At 36.6% G+C, this 15,076-nt stretch overlaps 4 pseudogenes; all 4 read right to left on the bottom strand.

Moving 5' to 3' along the window:
* Positions 1-6,979: 6,979 nt before the first annotated feature.
* On the bottom strand, positions 6,980-7,717 carry LOC149194284 (acetyl-CoA carboxylase 1 pseudogene; annotated as a pseudogene).
* A 2,120-nt stretch (positions 7,718-9,837) lies between these two features.
* LOC149194283 (acetyl-CoA carboxylase 1 pseudogene) lies at positions 9,838-10,450 on the bottom strand (annotated as a pseudogene).
* Positions 10,451-11,511: 1,061 nt separating this feature from the next.
* On the bottom strand, positions 11,512-12,078 carry LOC149194282 (acetyl-CoA carboxylase 1 pseudogene; annotated as a pseudogene).
* Positions 12,079-13,216: 1,138 nt separating this feature from the next.
* On the bottom strand, positions 13,217-14,477 carry LOC149194281 (acetyl-CoA carboxylase 1 pseudogene; annotated as a pseudogene).
* Positions 14,478-15,076: the final 599 nt, after the last annotated feature.

Genomic DNA, 15,076 nt, shown 5'->3' with positions numbered 1-15,076 from the left:
AGTTGTTAGAAAATTATATATTACAGAGTAATGGAACACATAAAATATTGCAAAAATATAAACGCAGAAAATGCATAAAACAAGAGAGACACAGATATAAGTTGATCACCCAGTTTGGGCTACATCCACAGAGAAACAACCAGTCATTCTTTTATTATATTATCCAACAAACTGAAGAGATACAACCTACAGCAGATTTGTAGTAACTCCCTCTTCGCTCTCAATCTCCTCTTTTTTCTTCACTCAAAATACAGATCTACATAGACGCAATACAATTCCCTCATATATAGCAAGGGGTTGCTTTCTAGGGGAAAAAACCCTAAATTAAACTTAACTTCTACCGTCAGATCTCCGCCTAATGAACGACCCAGATTGACTATAAAATTACAACATTTTATAAGGCAATTTTAGATCTATTCTTAGCTTCGGGGGCGCTACCCTCGATCCCACCACTAGGAGGGGCTCCCAAAAGGTCGCAGCCACCCCCCCTGGACCCCCCCTGTAGTGAATATTTTACAAGCGGTGTTGCCACCCCATTTTGAACTAGGGTCTAATGTGGCAATACCTTTGAATATATAAGATAATCAGGCTCCACACCCAACAATCTTCCACTTGGAGACTGATTATAGCAACTCCATTGCTGCTTCATTTTTTGGAAAATGAATCCACTTTGGACCTGGCTGTTTCTTATCTTCTTCATCATACTTGAAGACCAATTGAAACTGAGCAGATTCTCAGTTTATCCATGGTTACAACTTTTATTAACATATGCGCAGGATTCTGGCTAGTGTGTATCTTTTCCAGCTTCAACTGTCCATCTTCCAACACTGACCATACGAAATGGTACTTGAGTTATATATGCTTAGTCTTGGAATGAAATTAAGAGTTCTTTGCAAGATGTATGGCACTTTGGCTGTCATTGTATAACCTGCCCAACTCCTGCTTCTTACCCAATTCATCCAAAAACCTTTGTAACCAAATCATTTCTTTACTAGCATCTGTAGCAGCAACATACTTTGCTTTTGTTGTTGAGAGTGCAACAACACTTTGCAGTTTTGAGACCAAACTGATAGTTGTTCCACCTACAGTAAACACATACCCTATTGTGCTCGTCTTGTTATCTCTATCACCTAACATATCTGCATCAACATATCCCTGTAGAGCAATGTTTGAACCACCAAAGCATAATTCTTGATTTGTGGTACCTCTCAAATACCTAAGAATCCACTTCATCACCATCCAATGTTATTTTCATGGATTGTTCATGTACCTGCTTACAACTCCCACTGCATGTGCAATATCAGGCCTTGTGCAGACCATTGCATACATTAGGTTTCCAATTGCTGATGCATATGAAACTTAGACATATGAGCCATTTCTTCCTGAGTCTTAAGAAACTCCTCCTTATTTAATTTGAAATGGCTAGCCAAAGGTATACTAATTGGTCTTCCATTCTGCATAATAAACCTTTTCAACACATTTTCTATGTACTCACTTTGAGATAATATTAATTTGCGATTCTTCCTGTCTCTAGCTATTCTCATACCAAGGATTTGTTTTGCAGCACCCAAATCCTTCATTCAAAATGAGTTTGCCAATTTCCTGTTGAACACATTTATTTCCTGCATGTTAGAACCTGCAACAAGCATGTCATCTACATACAATAATAATATAATATAGCTGCCATCATTTTGCCTTTTCAGATAAACACAATGATCAGAGTGACATCTAGTATAAGCTTGTTCAGACATAAACCTATCAAATTTTAGATACCGCTGCCTTGGAGCCTGTTTTAAGCCATACAAGCTCTTCTTCAACCTGCACACTAGTTTCTCCTTCCCTTTTATCTCATATCCTTGTGGCTGCTGCATATATATCTCTTCCTCCAAATCCCCATGGAGAAAGGCTATCTTTACATCTAACTGCTCAAGATGCAAATCTTTAGCAGCTACTAAACTTAGAATAGTTCTGATTGAAGTCATTTTCACAACAGGGGAAAATATCTCATCAAAGTCTATACCCTTTTTATGTGCAAACCCTTTCACCACAAGTCTAGCTTTATACCTTTTTTCTACCTCCATCTTCTTCGTTCAACTTGTAAACCCATTTATTCTGCAATGTTGTTTTACCTGCAGGAAACCTAACTAAGTCCCAAGTCTGGTTATGTGCTAAGGAGTCCATCTCTTCTTTCATGGCTTGCTCCCACTTCTTCCTAGTTTCTACCTGCACTGCTTCTTCATAACATTCTGGTTCACCAGAATCAGTCAACAATACATAATATAATGAAGGATAGTATCGTTCAGGGGGTCTACTTATCCTAGTAGATCTTCTAACACCACTTTTAGGTGTTTGGGGTGCTTGTTGTTGTTGTGGTTGTTGCTTTGGCTGTTGATCATTATGATTTTTAGGCGCCATCACTTTTCCTGTGATATCGTCAAGCATTGTGTATTCTCTGTTTTCTTTTTCCTGTAGTTGATCCCTGTACAAAACCTTTTCATTGAGTATGACATCTCTGTTCCTAATGATTTTGTGTTTTTCATAATCATAAAAGTGATAACCAAAATAATTAACACCATATCCAATAAAGGTACATTTCTTTGATTTTGCCTCAAGATTTTTTCTATTTTCTTTATTAATGTGGGCAAAGGCTTCACAACCAAAAGTCTTTAAAAGGAGTAGTTTACCTTTTTACCGATCCATGCCTCCTCTGGAATACCACCATCCAAGGAACTTGAAGGCCCTCTATTTATTAGATAAACAACAGTATCTACAACATCTGTCCAAAATTGTAAACACAATCCTGCATGCAATCTCATGCACCTTGCAAGCTCCATGATTGTCCTGTTCATCCTTTCTGACACACCATTTTCTTGTGGTGATCCTGGAACTTTCTTCTCTCTGTGAATTCCATTCCCAGAAAAGTACCTATCAAACTCTTTGCTGAAATATTTACCTCCATTGTCTGATCTGAGACACTTCAACCTTTTTCCTATCTCATTTTCAACCAAAGCTTTCCATTTCTTGAAAGTATCAAATACATCAAATTTATTTCGAATACAATAAATCTAGGTTTTTCTATTTGCATCATCAATAAAAGTAACATAATAATGAGAGCCACCAAGAGATGATACCTGAGTAGGTCCCCATACATCTGTATAAACAAGCTCTAATTTTTTTCTCTTCTTTTCTTTCCCAACTCTGAGAAATCTGACTCTCTTCTATTTTCCATAAACACAATTCTCACAGAATTTTAAACCAACATGCTTCAAACCTGGCAACAAATTTCTTGAGTGGAGAATCTGCATCCCCTTCTCACTCATGTGCGTGAGCCTATGATGCCACAATGCCGTATCTTCTCCTGTAGAGGTTAAAGCATTAACAAAATTAGAAATACCATTGCATAAATACAATGTACCAACCTTTCCTCCTTTCGCTGTTACCAGGGATCCTTTAGTGACCTTCTAGGTTTTATCTGCAAAAGTGGTTACGCAACCTTCACCTCCCAACTGCCCTGTTGAAATCAGATCACCTCCCAACTGCCCTGTTGAAATCAGATTTTTCTTCAGATCTGGAACATGCCTTACCTCCTTACCAAGGATCCTTTAGTGACCTTCTAGGTTTTATCTGCGAAAGTGGTTACGCAACCTTCACCTCCCAACTGCCCTATTGAAATCATATTTTTCTTCAGGTGTGGAACATGCCTTACCTCCTTCAATAGCCATTGATTTCCATTCTGTTGTTTTATGAAAACTGTACCCATTCCAATGATTTTACAGGGTTTGTCTTCACTCAATCGAACCTGTCCAAAATATCCTTGAATATAATCATGAAAATGTTTCTTATCAGGTGTGGCATGGAATGAGGCCCCTGAATCTACCACCCAGGCATCAATAATATTTTCTAATGAAAGAATCAAAGCATCTTGCAACAAATCACCTGTTACATTCGATTCATGATTAGTTTCTTGTTGCGCATCTCCTTCTTTTCCCTTCCGAGACTTGCAGTCTTTCTTCAGGTGTCCTTTCTTTCCACATTTCCAGCACACTATCCCCGATCTAGACTTGGATCTGCCTTTTCTTGACTTACTACAATATCCTGGGCTCTTTCCTCTTTAAATTTTTCTTACCCTAGTCTCTGCAGTCAAAGCATTACCTGATGTCTCACTGGAACTTTTTCATCGCATTTCCTCACAAAGGATTGCACCGACAACATCATTAAACTTTAAAGTACTAGGTCCAGAAACAAAGTTACTAATGGCCATAACTAAACCATTCCAAGTTTCTGGCAATGAGCACAGAAATAACAGAGCCCTAACTTCATCATCAAAAGTTACCCCTACAGAACTTAACTGAATTGTAACTGTATTAAAATCATTTAAATGGTTTGCAACAGATCCACCTTCTAACATCTTCATATTAAATAAATGCTTCATAAGAAATACCTTATTTGAGGCCGAGGTTTTTTCATATAGTTTAGCCAATGTCGACATTAAACCCTTTGTTGTCACTTCCTTTGAAATATTAAACGCCACCAATGCCGCTAGGCACAGTCGTATTGTTCCAAGTGCCTTTTTGTCGAGAATAGTCCATTCTGTATCTGTCATACTCGTCAACTTCTTTTTCTTTCCGCTCAATGGTAGGTACAGATCTCTCTGATACAGATAATCTTCCATCTACATCTTCCACAGTTGGTAGTTTTAGCCATTGAATTTTTCGACCCTAAACCTACCATCTTCCGCCATTGCTCCCACTCGAACCAGGAACCCTTCTCTCCTGCGATTTTATCAGCCAAATAGACCTTCGGCTGTGATACCAGATGTTAGAAAATTATATATTACAGAGCAATGGAACACATAAAATATTGCAGAAATATAAACATAGAAAATGCATAAAACAAGAGAGACACAGATATACGTGGTTCACCCAGTTTGGGCAACATCCATGGAGAAACAGCCAATCCTTCTTGTATTATATTATCTAGCAAACTCAAGAGATACAACCTACAGCAGATCCGCTGTAACTCCCTCTTCGCTCTCAATCTCCTCAATTTTCCCCACTCAGAATACAGATCTACATAGATGCAATACAATTCCCTCATCTATAGCGATGGGTTGCCTTCTAGGGCAAAAAACCCTAAATTAAACATAACTTCTACTATCAAATCTTTGCCGAATGAATGACCCATATTGACTACAAAATTACAACATTTTACAAGGCAATTTTACATCTATTCTTAGCTTCGGGGCACCACCCCCGAACCCCCTACTAGTGGGGGGGCTCCCAAAAGGTCATAGCCACCCCCTGTGGACCCCCCCTGCAGCGAATATTTTACAGGCGGTGTTGCTTCCCCATTTTGAACTCGGGTCCAATGTGGCGATACTTTTGAATACAGAAGATAATCAGGCTCCACACCCAACATGAGCCAAATATATGAAAGGAAATTTCTTTTGACAACCAATATCAGTCACAACAGCAAAAAATCAATCTTTTCTTCTCCCAAAATATTATGCATTTTCCATTTTAATTTGGACATGCATCATGGGCATCATGGGCATCATGGGCATGCAACTCAAATTCTTCTAAAACTCCAGTCTACTATCAAATATTTCACCTAGACCATGACCTGAACCAAGATTTTATGTGGACCAAGAAAGGTACCAAAAGAACTTGCATTTTCCATGAGACAAGTTAAATCAAAAGCGCTTAATAGCCTAGACCTTAGTAGAAAAAGTGACCATGAAGGCATCCAATGTCATTGGTTTTGTGTAACTTTTAGTCATCATGATAAGTATATAAACTGTTTGTGGTGTATCCTATTAGATGGTGCTTTTGGAATGGATAAGTAGTTCACACTCTCATTTCTCAGACCATGTCCAAACACTTTCAACGACAAACCCACTTCTGCCTAATTTCTGCAAACTATTGTACCATTATTTGAATATAATAGCTTTCTAATTACAAAAAACAAAGGTAATGACTAGTATATTGTAAAATGTTTTAATGGGACTATTTTCAGAAGAAGTGTTTCACGCTTAAAAAGCAAATAATTGACAAGTGACAACCACATAACTTCCCCAAGGGAAATCCTTCCGACAAAGACCAAGAAGAGGATTACTCTTCTTATAAATCTGAGCTGGATATGGCTAAGGCCTTCAGTAACATCAATTAGGAACTCCTAGCTATAATGAAGTTTAAATTATTTTCAATAATGGAGGAATGGGTAAGATATTGCAACTCTTGTTAAGTTTTTTCCAACATATTTATTCAAAGTTTAAAACAATAAGAGGGTCAAGGCAGTAGGCATGAGCGTTAGGAAAAACCTCAAAAAAGACAAAGGACAAAGAGACAACTTTGAGGATGAAGGTTACTTCCATTGCTTTGAACCTATAAATGCTAGTAATGTTATGAGGGAAACCATATTTATTTAATTCAAAAGGAGGGTCAAGGTAGTGATGCCCATTATACTCAATTATACTTAGGCATGAAACTTTGGAAAAGCCTCAAAGAAGGCAAACGAAAGAGACAATTTTGAGGATGAAGGTTACTTCCAGTGCTTTGAACCTTACTTATATACAAATTATAAATGATAGTAGTGATAGTGATGATACCGAAAAAAACTAAATTATCAGTAAAACCAAATATTGAACTAAAGATACTAAAGAAGATTTGTTGAACTACTTATTACCGCAAAACATAAATTGAATAATTTCAGGCCAAAGGTATGTCAACTAAATGGATATAAGATAATAAATAAGAAAATATATGATATTTTGGGAATCAAAAGAGTTAATTTACGATCTTTTTACTTAGGATCTATAAAGATGTTTGGTTGAGGGATCAAAAAGTGTTGTTAGACAAGTTATGTAAAATATCGAGAGTTTGAACTTGGAGCTATAGGTGGCTGACCTGAGTGAGGACCCCAATGATTCAAGTTTGTGATGCAGTTTTCTCCCAATATATTAATTTTTAGCAAAACATTATCAAAACTGGATTGATTTTGGGAAAACTGTCCAAGCCCACCAATTTTGGGGCCATATTGTTTTGATTGAATGCTCCAAACCTAAAAACATAGAGTTTGTGTGGAGTTGTACAACTAATATTAATGGGGACCATACAAACAGAGATTGCTTGTATGTGCAGATATTATCCAAATTGGTAGATCCAACTTGAAGAATTCCTTCAAAAATATCCCCTTGACCAATTGAGAACCCTCTTCGGTTTGCCAAGATAAAAAGAGGATTCTCTTCCTTGTTAAATTCTAGCAGGGTTTATGTTGTTTTACATGCTAGATATAAAAACTGGACCTGGCCTACTTGACGTACTACTCTCTTAGCAACATCACATTGAGAAGGGTTTGCAGGAATCATCTGCATCACTGTTTGGGTCTCAAAAGCAATAGCACCAGCACGAATGCCCCCAAGCTCCACTTGCCCTATAACCACTATTTTTTCCCACTCTTTTAATGATTCTGTGAAGTACTCCCTATCAAAGATGTCACCAAGCCATCTACCATTATATTCTACACCACAAATAACTAAGCAAGGATCACATGAATTCTCTGGAGCATATTCAACCAGTCTATCTGGAGGATCTAAAGGCTTCACAATATGAAAATGTCCTCCTATATATGGATTAATATAGCTAAGCCACTTCAATATGGATAAGAAACCTTCGAAATAATCACATATAGTTAGATGCACAACAACATTTGTTGCCATGATTTTTGGACCTCCTAATTTCATATGAGGTTATGCACTTCCAATCCAAGAAGCTTATTTAGAGTTGAGTAATCAGTGAAAATTTTAGGTTGATCAAGGTGCTGAATGCAGTGCATTCCTAATCTCACAAGGTATGCACCAATACCAACTATTTTTCCTGTTACATATGTCAATGTGAAAGTGTCCTAAGATGCCCTTGAATAAGAACCTACAGTTTCTCCACTACCTGATAAAATCTCCACACCAAGTCCACCATCCTTACAAATGATGTCATACATAATCCATTTTCTCTCACCAGATTATAGATTTAGCTAATGTTATATTACAGTTAGACCAATGAGCTTATAGTCTTGTGGAGTGAGATAGAGAAATTAAAACCCACAATTTAGAGACAACTCATCAAACCATCCAACTATAAAGTAAGCTTTGACTTCTGTTGTCTCTTCAATTCTTACACTAGTGTTGGCATCCAATATATCAATAGGCAATTTATTTTGACAAGAAAGGTCAGTCACAGAAGCAAAAAGGCCATCTTCTCTTGTGCCAAAAGAACCTGCATTTTCCATTTTAATTCGGACAGGCATCATCGACATGTAGCTCTAATTCTTCTAAAACTCCTATCAAATATTTCACTCAGACCATGACCCAGACCAATATTTTTGGCAAACCAGGAAAGGTACCAAAAGAACCTGCATTTTCCATGAGACAAGTTAAATCAAAAGTTCTTAACAACCTAGACCTTAGTAGCAAAAGTGGCCATAAAGGCATCCAATGTCATTGGTTTTATGGAACTTTTAGTCATGCAAATAAGTATATAAACTGTTTGTGGTGGATCCTATTAGATGGTGCTTTTGTAATGGAAAAGTAGTTCACAGTCTTATTTCTCAGACCATGTCCAAACACCTTCAACTAAAAACCCACTTCTACTTGATTTTTGCAAAATATTGTACCATTATTTGAATATAATATCTTTCTAATTACCAAAAACAAAGGTAATGACCAGTAGATCGTAAAATGTTCTAATGGGACTATTTTCAGAACAAGTGATTCACCCATGAAAAGAAGATAATTGACAAGTGAAAACCACATAACTTCCCCGAGAGAAATCCTTCTAACAAAGACCAAGAAGAGGCTTACTCTTCTTATAAAGTTGAGCTGGATATGGCTAAGGCCTTCAATAACATCAATTAGGAACTCCTAGCTATAATGAAGTTTAAATTCTTTTCAATAACAGAGGAATGGGTAATATATTTCAACTCTTGCTATTTTTTTGCCAACATAATTCTTCAAACTTTAAAACAATAAGAGGGTCAAGGCAGTAGGCATGAGCATTAGGAACAACCTCAAAAAAGACAAAGGACAAAGAGACAATTTTGAGGATGAAGGTTACTTCCACTTCTTTGAACCTATAAATGCTAGTAATGTTATGAGGGAAACCATATTAATTTAATTCAAAAAGAGTGTTACGGCAGTGCTGCCCTTTATACTCAATTATATTTAGGAATGAAACATAGGAAAAGCCTCGAACAAGGCAAACAAAAGTGACAATTTTGAGGATGAAGGTTATTCTAATGGTTTGAACCTTACTTATATACAAATTATAAATGATAGTAGTGATAGTGATGCTACCAAAAAAAACTAAATTATCAGCAAAACCAAATTATGGACTAAAGATTCTAAAGAAGATTTGTTGAACTACTTATTACCGCAAAACATAAATTGAATAATTTCAAACCAAAGGTATATCAACTAAATTGATATAAGATAAGAAATAAGAAAATATATGATATTTTTGGAATCAAAAGAGTTAATTTACAATGTTTTTACTTAGGATCTATAAAGATGTTTGGTTGAGGGATCAAAAAGTGTTGTAAGACAAGTTAAGTAAAATATGGAGAGTTTGAACTTGGAGCTACAGGTGGCTGACCTGAGTGAGGACTCTGATGATTCAAGTTTGTGATGCAGTATTCTCCCAATATATTAATTTTTAGTAGAACATTATCAAAACTGGACTGATTTTGGAAAAACTGTCCAAGTCCACCAATTTTGGGGCCATATTGGTTTGATTGAACACTCCAAGCCTGTAAACACAGGTTTTGCATGGAACTGTATAACTAATATTATGGGGACCATACAAATACAGGTTGCTTGTATGTACAAATATTCTCCAAAATGGTAGATCAAACTTGAAGAATTCCTTCAAAAATACCCCTTTGACTAATAGAGAACCCTCTCTGGTTTGCCAAGATAAACAAAGGAAGATCTTCCTTATTAAAATATGGAAGGGTTTGTGTTGTTTCACATGCTAGATATAGAAATTGGACCTGGCCTACTTAACGTACTACTCTCTCCGCAAAATCAAGTTGACAAGGGTTTTCATGAATCACCAGCATAATTGTTTGGGTCTTAACATCAATAAAACTAACATGGATTCCCCCAAGATTCGCTCACCCTGTAACCACTATTTTTTCCCACTCTTCTAATGTCTCTGTGAAGTACTCACTATCAAAGAGGTCACCAAGCCACCTACCATTATATTCTACACCACGGATAACTAAGGATCACATGAATTCTCTGGAGCATATTCAACTAGTCTATCTCGAGGATATAGAGACTTGACAATATGAATAGGTCCTCCGATATATGGAGGAATATAGCTAAGCCACTTCAAGATGGTTAAGAACCTTCTAAATAATCACATATAGTTAGATGAACAACACCATTTGTTGCCATGATGGGCCTCTTGATTGCATATGAGGTTTGTAGAAATCCCCATTGTAGATGACCCGATAATGCAATATACTAAAGAAAAATACTTGATCTACTTCTACAAACCATTATGCAGAAGCTTAATTGAATATGAGCAAGATCAATAAGAACACATATAACTGATGAAGAGAAATAAAACACACATGAACATAGAAGAATAATCCTGGGGAAAACCTCAGTCTAAAACCCTAATCTTTGTAATATCATACAAGTGGAAAATAGTCCGGGTTACAAAAAGAATCAACTCACAAGCAATTTTTCTCTCTTTAATCCCTCTGCTACTCATAGATAGTCAAAGGATTCTCACAAACCTTCTCCTTTGCCCTCCAAGCCTCCTATTTCCTTGTGCAGTTTTTCCTGGGGTCCAGTGCTTCCACAAGTGTGAATTCCCACCTCACATTGCTTGCTTGTCTCAAAAATAAATGCACAAACCTGAAGGAGATAATTCCTTCTACATGGATGAGTTTCCTTTATAGGAAAATTCCTCCAACTGATAGTACACTGTCCCTTCCTTTGATCTCATTTAGGTCTCTGACTAAACTGACACACATGAGTTATTTATGAGAGAATATTCAGTTATCTGGAGAGCAGCAGTTACATGCATGCAAACATTAACTGACTAAACTCACAATTAATTCTACAAACTGTTAGAACTAATCTAACTAGACTTGACTCAGTTAACTGAGCCAACTAATTACAACTCAATATTACAACTCATCCTTATCTCTTTAATTGATGGATAAATTCCTCAATCAATGGAGAAACTGTTGCATGTCCTCACATAGACTTCATGTTTGGTTTTCCACAACTAATTAACTCATGGTGAATTAATTAATTATTTTTCAAAAAGCTGCTAAAATCAAATTCGAATTTTACTTCTCAATCTTAGTCCAGGGACTGACTAAAATTGGAATCCATCCCGAAATTCTATTTATAGCAAAGCTATTTTTAGCACTTCCATTTTTCATTCCTTGTTGCTATGTCCAACAATGGTACCTAAATTTTTATTTATAGTAGTGTTATTTTTAGCATTTCTTGTTGCTATTTTCAACAAGGTTATACACTTCCCATCCAAGAAGCTTATTTAGAGTTGAGTATTCAGTGAAAATTTTAGGTTGATCAAGGTGTTGAATCCAGTGCGTTGCTAACCTCGCAAGATCTCCACCAATACCACTTGCTTTTCCTGTTACATATGTCAATGTGAAAGTTTCCTAATATTCCCTTGAATAAGCACCTTCAATTGCTCCACTACCTGATAAATTCTCCACACCAAGTCCACCTTCCTTACCAATGATGTCATAGATAATCCATTTGCTTTCACCAAATTCTAGCTTTATCTCATGCTCTATTACAGTAAGACGAATGAGCTTATAGTCTTATGGAGTGAGATAAAGATATTGAAACCCACAGTTTAGAGACAACTCATCAAACCATCCAACTTTAAAGAAATCTTTGACTTTTGTTGTCACTCCAATTCTTGCACTAGAGTTGGTAGCCAAATATATCAAAGGTAATTTCTTTTAACAAGAAATATCAGTGGCAGAAGTAAAAAATTCATCTTCTCTTATGCCAGAAGAACCTGCATTTTCCATTTTAATTTGGATGGGCATCATGGCCATGCAACTCTAATTATTCTAAAACTCCTATCAAAGATTTCACTTGGACCATGACCCAGGACCAATATTTTACGCAGACCAAGAAAGGTACCAAAATAATCTACATTTTCCATGAGACAAGTTAAATCAAAAGTGCTTAACATCCTAGACCTTAGCAGCAAAAGTGGCCATGAAGGCATCCAATGTCATTGGTTTTATGTAACTTTTAGTCATGAGGATAAGTATATAAACTGTTTGTGGTGTATCCTATTAGATGGTTCTTTTGGAATGGACAAGTAGTTTACAATCTTATTTCTTAGACCATGTCCAAACACCTTCAATAGAAAGCCCACTTTTGCCTTATTTTTGAAAAATATTGTACCATTGTTTGAATACAATAGCTTTATAATTGCCAAAAACAAAGGTAATGACTATTGTATAGTAGATTCTAAAATGTTTTAATGGGACCATTTTCAGAACAAGTGTTTCACCCATGAGAAGCAGATAATTGACAAGTGACAACCACATAACTAACCCCAGGGAAATCCTTTTGACAAAGACCAAGAAGAGGCTTACGCTACTTATAAATCTAAGTTGGATATGGCTAAGGCCTTCTATAACATCAATTAGGATCTTAAAGCTATAATGAAGTTTAATTTTTTTCAATAATGGAGGAATGGGTAAGATATTGCAACTTTAATTATCTCTTTGTCCTTTGTCTTCCTTGAGGTTGTTCCTCTTAATTATCAACAAAACCAATTATTCTAGACTAAATATTCTAAAGATGATTTGTTGAATTACTTATTACCTCAAAACTTGAATTTCAAATCAAAGGTATATCTACTAAACAGATCTAATAGAAGAAATGAGAAAATCTATGATATTTTGGAATTTAAAAGAGTTAATTTACAATGTGTTTACTTAGGATCTATAAATATGTTTGGTTGAGGGATCAAAAAGTGTTGTTAGACAAGTTTAAGTAAAAGATGGAGAGTTTGAACTTGGAGCTATAGGTGGTTGACCTAAGTAGGGACTTGAATGATTAAAGTTTGTGATGTAGTTTTCTCCCAATATATTAATGTTTAGCATAACATTATTAGAATTAGATTGATTTTGGAAAAACCATCCATGCCCATCAATTTTGGGGCCATATTGGTTTGATTAAATGTTCTAAACCTAAAAACACAAGTTCTGTGGGGAATTGTACAACTAATATTAATGGGGACCATACAAACACAAGTTTCTTGTATGTGTATATATTCTCCACAATGGTAGATCCAACTTGAAGAAATATTCCTTCAAAAATATCCCTTTGACCAATAGATAACCCTCTCTGGTTCGCCAAGATAAACACATGAATCTCTTCCTTGTTAAAATCTAGTGAGCTTTGTGTCATTTTACATGCTAAATCTAGAAAATTCACCTAGCCTACTTGAGGTACTACTCTCTCAGCAAAATCAATTTGACCAGGGTTTGCAGGTTTCACCCACATCATTTTTTGTGTCTCAATAGTAATAACACCCACAAGGATTCCCCCAATCTTCGATTGTCTTGTAAACACTATTTTTTCCCATGCTTCTAATGTTTCTGTGAAGCACTCTTTTTCAATGAGGCCACCAAGCCACCTACCATTATCTTCTACACCACGAATAGCTATGCAATGATAACATGAATTCTCTGGAGCATATGCAACTAGTCTATGTGGAGTATCTATAGGCTTCACAATAGGAATGTGTCCTCCTATATATGGAGGAACATAGAAAATCCACTTCAAGATGGCTAAGACACCTTCTAAATCATCAGATACAATTAGATGAAAAACACCATTTGTTGGCATGATTTTTGGGCCTCCTAATTGCATATGAGGCTATGCACTTCCCATCCAAGAAGCTTACTAAGAGTTGAGTATCCAGTGAAAATTATAGGTTGATCAATGCACTAAATGCAGCACATTCCTAACCTCGCAAGGTATGCACCAATACCAACTGTTCTTCTTGTTACATATGTCAATGTGAACATTTCCTGATATGCCCTTGAATAAGCACCTACAATTGCTCCGCTACCTAATAAATTCCCCACACCTAGTCCACCTTGCTTACCAATGATGTCATATATAATCCATCTGATTTCAAAATATTCTAGCTTTAGCTCATGTGCTATTACAGTCAAACCAATGAGCTTATAGTCTTCTTAAGTGAGATAAAGGTATTGAAACCCATAGTTTTGAGACAACTCATTAAACCATCCAACTTTAAAGCAATATTTGACTTCTGTTTCCACTCCAATTCTCGCACTAGAGTTGGTAGTATCAAAGGAAATTTATTTTGACAAGCAATATCAGTCACAAAAGGAAAGAAGGCATCTTCTCTTGTGACAAAAGGACCTACGTTTTCCATGGATGTTTGAAGCACTTCTCCTTAATCAACTTGTTGTAAATAGGTACATCCTGTATGGCTTGGAGAAGTGGAATTTTGACATAGATTTTTCAATTCTCCCAAAAGTTCAGTCTCTCCTAGGGTAGGCTATATTGTATGAGTTAATCTCTTAGGAAAGGGTGGTGGATTTACTTTAGGCATGATTTCCTCTCTTTCTTCCTCACCATACCTAGGTGGAGGTAGAGGTTGGTTTTCTAGGATTACTCTCCCAGATCTTAGGTTGATTTCTTGAATCTCCACAGCATAAGTAGGGCAGGAATATGGGGTTGTTGAGGTGGAGCAGGGTGTAAAATCTATGGTTGATCAGGTGGTGAAGGCAATAAAACTATAGCATTGGTGTATGGGGGCCTCCACCCCTGGGGCGGTGCATTCTACTGGGGCTGCGGTGGAGCATATGGCTGAAATGACTGGATGGTTGTCTAGGAATGGTACTGAGGTGCAGAGGACCAAGGAGGAGGTGTAGACCAGGAAGGATGAGAAGGGGGCCCCCAGGAGAGAATGGATGTGGTCTAGTTTGGGTTGTAATATGCATGGGATGACCCTTGCATTCCTTACTGGTA

Source organism: Pinus tabuliformis, chromosome 2_2, assembly GCF_031772625.1.
Source record: "Pinus tabuliformis cultivar Carrire ecotype Pingquan chromosome 2_2, CPIR1, whole genome shotgun sequence".
NCBI classification, from domain to species: Eukaryota; Viridiplantae; Streptophyta; class Pinopsida; order Pinales; family Pinaceae; genus Pinus; species Pinus tabuliformis.
The sequence above is the reverse complement of the archived record's forward strand: the minus strand, read 5'-3'. Positions and strand labels throughout refer to the sequence as shown.